This window comes from Mustela lutreola, chromosome 11 (assembly GCF_030435805.1).
Source record: "Mustela lutreola isolate mMusLut2 chromosome 11, mMusLut2.pri, whole genome shotgun sequence".
Lineage (NCBI taxonomy): Eukaryota > Metazoa > Chordata > Mammalia > Carnivora > Mustelidae > Mustela > Mustela lutreola.
In genome coordinates, this window is record NC_081300.1 from 21442514 (window position 1) to 21447256 (window position 4743).

The window sequence follows — 4743 nt, forward strand, 5'->3', positions numbered from 1 at the left end:
ACTATTTGCATTGAGGACAGTAATTTCTCACTATATATATTTATAGTATAACAAAGCACTTTATAATGAGATCTTATTGGATATTAACCCCCAAAATGGTATATAAAAGTTCGCTGAATCTCTAAGACAGCATCATTTATCATATGTAATCATACTGAAAACAGAATGTGTGTTTGTACTGTATATGTGAGATTGTATGTTTGTACACAAGTACAAGAGATAGAAAGAGGGAGAAGAGGAGAGAGTATCAGTTTAATGAGCTACAGTGGATTAAGTTGAAGGTCAGAAGGTATAGTTCCTTGCCCCTACTCTACTTATGATAAAGACCAGTCATGGCATCAAGGAGTCCATGGAGCCCCTGAAACTGTATGTACTGTGTACACTTTTTGGTGTAGGGTCCATAGTTTCCATCATTGGGGTCTATGATTCTCGAAATGGTAGCTCCCAATGGAGTAGATAATATCTCTGGCTTCTTTTGGCTCTGAAAACCAATATACATTTTTTAAATTCTTCTAAAGAGTAATTTATTTATTTATTTATTTGAGAGGGGGTGCTTGCACTTAGGGGTGCACAAGTGGGGGGAGGGGCAGAGGGCAAGACTCTTCAAAAGCAGACTCCCCGCTGAGTGCTGAGCCTTAGGCAGGGCTAGATCTCCTGACTCTTGAGATCAGGACCTGAGCCAAAACCAAGAGTCACACTTAACGACTGAACCACCCAGTGCCCAAACCAAAGATTCCTTAATATCAATTCATTTGTAATGATTGTTAATACTTGACAATTGGAAATATGGTAATAATTTCAGTTTAAAGAGACTCTTCAACTTTTAATAAAATTCAAAAGCTGAAACACGCTTAAGACATAGACTTCTTCTATTTAATTTTCCAAATCATGGGTAATTCAAGGCTTTTGAATTAATCTGGTTTCATTCATCAAATATTTTAGGTTTTTAAGGTGTTAGAGCTTACGAATATCTTTTTTTTTTTCCTTTTCTTCCTTTCTCTTGCTGTTTCTATTCTACTGTCTCTCTACACGTCTTCCTTCCTGACATCTCTTCACTGTAAGTAATTTGATATTTGTATTAATCAGACTAAAACATAAATTACAGTTTATCAAATATAAGGTTTGAAAAATATTTTGGGAATTTAAATAATCCCTTCTAAATGAGAATGTAAATATAAGATTTTCATAGAAAAAGCTTTAGAAGGATCAAGACATGTTACTGCCTTCATAATACTGAATGAGGCTGATGTCTTTTCACCATTATACTGATGTTTCTCAGCTGGAAGTCCAAAATGAAGACAAATGTTAGTGTCAGAGAATGTGTAGTTGAACATTTGAATATTTAAAGTCTTCTCAAAATGACTGTGTAGTACAATGTGTCCTACTGTTCCTAAATCGTCAATTTAACAGCTACCAAATCTTTTTTTTTTTTTTTTTAATGGAACTAAAGTACTAGTGCATTTGGGAAAAAAAAAAAAAATCACATGTGTTGTCATTCAAATAATGAGCTATAATTCACATGTGCTCAAATCAGGCCAAAATTCTGAGCATGATTTTACCTCCTTATTCATTTGCTAATTTAAAAAAACGATTCTTGAGTTCATTGTTTAAGATGGATAGCAACAGATCTAAGTAATTGTCTGTAGTGATCTAAATGGATTTAGGCCACAAAGCTCTTATTTAAACAGTGGCTCCCATTGTTGATGATCTCCTAACTGAATGTGTTTCAAATGCAAGCCGTTTCTGAAAGTATTTGCATTTATTGATAATAAAGTGCATGGTTTGATTGCCTCTTTGATTTTTTTCCTCCTGTAGTTAACAGCTTTAATGATATTTCTATGAAATCTGTTTCTATTCTGTATGGGGAATGCAACATCAAAAAGCCTGCGGGCAATGTAATTATTAACATAATGAAACCCCTTCTTGACTGAACTATACGTAGTTAGGAAATATGACAGTCATTTTGCAAGAAACAAGCACAAACTATGGGGTGGGTTTCTATTACAAAACCACAGAAATCTGACTAGACTCAGTTGGAGGAAGGGGTTATTACCTGATCATTTTATTTGGGGTTTCAATAGGTGGCATCTGCTAACCCACAAGATACTCAACTTTGTCATTGTATGTGTGTAGAGAAATATAGAGACATCTATACACATATGACATGTGTGATATATATGACTTACATATTATATATATATATATATACACACACACACACATATATATGTATATATGCTAATATAACAAATTATGGGTATTTTTGACAGTGTAGTAGAAAAGAACTTTAATGAGTCTCTCTGAAAAATAATAGTACTGAAAGTAATCTTCCTAGAACTAGAAGTGGAAGCAGTTTGATAATAAAAGTGGTTTCAGAAATTGACTTCAAGATAAGGCCTTTTCGATGGGATAGCTACAGTTTTTCCCTGACATAGTCAAGTAGTAAATAGCCTTGGTGAAGCATGCAGAGTATTTTTAACTTCACTTTAGAAAATAGGCAAGGCTTAGAAATGTAAAATGTAATGGAGAATGTAGATTTCTGACTGCATGATTGAGGTCTCAAACCATTTAAACTGGAGATTTCTAAGTCATGTCAAAAGCAATTGTTTTTATGATCTAGGAAAATTGCTTACAATATACCAAACATTGAAAAGTTGAAAACTTAAATTTTTAGCCAAATATGCTCAAGTTTCCATGTTCCTGAAAGCTAGATGTAATAGAAACTTAATCACACTGACTCTTTTTTCCCCCCTAATAATTTTTTTTTCAGAATAGCTTGGGTTCAGTTATTTTCCTTTGTGTTACATTCCATTTTAGATAAAAGTGTCAGCTGATTTTAAAATCTAATCATACTTTTTATGTGCTTAGGATACAGTGCTACCTCTAGCATTGTGAAATGTTTTATTATGGTAGAAACCTTCTAGGAATTTAGAGGAGAAAACATACACACAGGAAATAGCCAAACATGAACAACAGACCATATATAACCAAGATTAAAACCTCTCTGGACAGACAATGAAGTATATAAGAATTCCTGACATATATCTATTGATGAAGTATATAGTATTTAGGGATGGTTAGGGGAATTTGTTCAAGAACATTTCTTGAAGAACAGTTAAAAACTGTACTGTTGGGGGTGCCTGTGTAGCTCAGTCAGTTGGACATCACACTCTTGATTTCTACTCAGGTCATGATTTCAGGGTTATGGGATCAAGCCCAGCTGAGGGGTAGGGGGGGGGGGTCTGTGCTCAGTGGGGAGTCTACTTTCCCCTCCCAACACCCACCCCCGCCCAAACAGGCATGTGCTCTCACTCTCAAAGAAATAAATTAATTAAAAAAAAAAAGAATTGCACTGATGAAAAAAGGAAGGACAAGGAAGTTCATGAGTGAAGAAGGAGACAGGTAAGACCGTACACATGAGTGTGAATGAGTATTTTGAGTAATGACCTTGAATTTAGCATTTTTGGAATAGAATTTACAAGCTGATAAGTAGAAAAACTGCTCTATAGCTTGGGGAAGTCTTCCAACAATGAGCCCTTTAAGTAAAGATAATGAGAAGAACTCCAAAGTGAACTAAATTAAAGATGACACAATTGATCTCATATTAGGGAAACAATCAGAAGCAGAGAATTATCAATTATTAAATTGTTTTTTTCCTATGTTTTCTATTTTGTTATTTTGTTAGTATCATCAACAAATCAATATTCTACCAGTTTTAAGAAAATATGGTATGCCTCAAGATACTTGAAGAAAGTTTAAAAATTCATCCATTTTATTTAAAAATGTTTGTCTCTAAAACTTCAGTTTGGGAATAAGGGTTTGGAAAAGAAAAAAAAATCACGTTGATTTTCCAAAAAGTTGTCAGGAACTTTTCTGAGATTCTAAATAAAAATAATAGGAAGGTGAAAAACATCTAGGATTAAACTAAGATTATATGAGGCTATATAGAGAAGCAAGTTTTCCAGATAACATGGTAGTTAATATTACTGTTATCTGGACTTAAGTTCCTTGAACTTTTCCATAGTTTGGTTCCCTCATCAGACAAATGGAGGAAGGAATATTTGTTCTTCTCAATACTTAACATTGTTGGAAGACTGCAAGGAAATGATGAATGTGACAGGAATATAGGAAACACAGCATTCCATAGTTCTGTAAGGTATAGCCTGAGTCCTGAATCAGGATTATATTTACAAAACAAATGTGGCCAAGAGAGCGTCTGATAAGAGAGTAAAGATTTGCCTGCTGTGTCATAAGAACACATAAAAGTTAAGCCTTTCATGCTCCTCATAAATACTCCAAATAGAGTTACTTTCACTGTTACACAGACCATAAATTCATGTTTAATTCTTACAGCAGATTTGGAAGCAGAAATTCCTCGGAAGGGCATGCACAGACCTCATGCTTGCTTCACACTTATTTGAGATTCATCCGTACTTAAGGATTGTATTTCTGTACACAAAAATATCAGTTCTCTATAAACAGATATGCATCAGAGGATCAGGTATCTTCAGCTTATGTGCAACCTGGAGTGTTCCCCATGGTGATAATGCAACTAAATCCTAGCAACCCTTCTCAAAGTTGGTTTGTATTATGGTCAGTATGGGAAGAATCAATATTTGATGTTTGTAGTTTTAATAGAGCAATAAATGACTTGTATAGATTGCTTTTATAAAAGAGCCCTGCTGTCATTTATTAGAGAAGAAGGAAGTGGCAATCTTTTTCACATACTCGAGTTTTTTTCTA

At 34.2% G+C, this 4743-nt stretch overlaps 1 protein-coding gene across 1 annotated transcript in view; it reads right to left on the reverse strand.

Moving 5' to 3' along the window:
- DCC (DCC netrin 1 receptor) overlaps positions 1–4743 on the reverse strand; it is a 769602-nt gene that overhangs the window by 305791 nt on the left and 459068 nt on the right. The window lies entirely within an intron of this gene.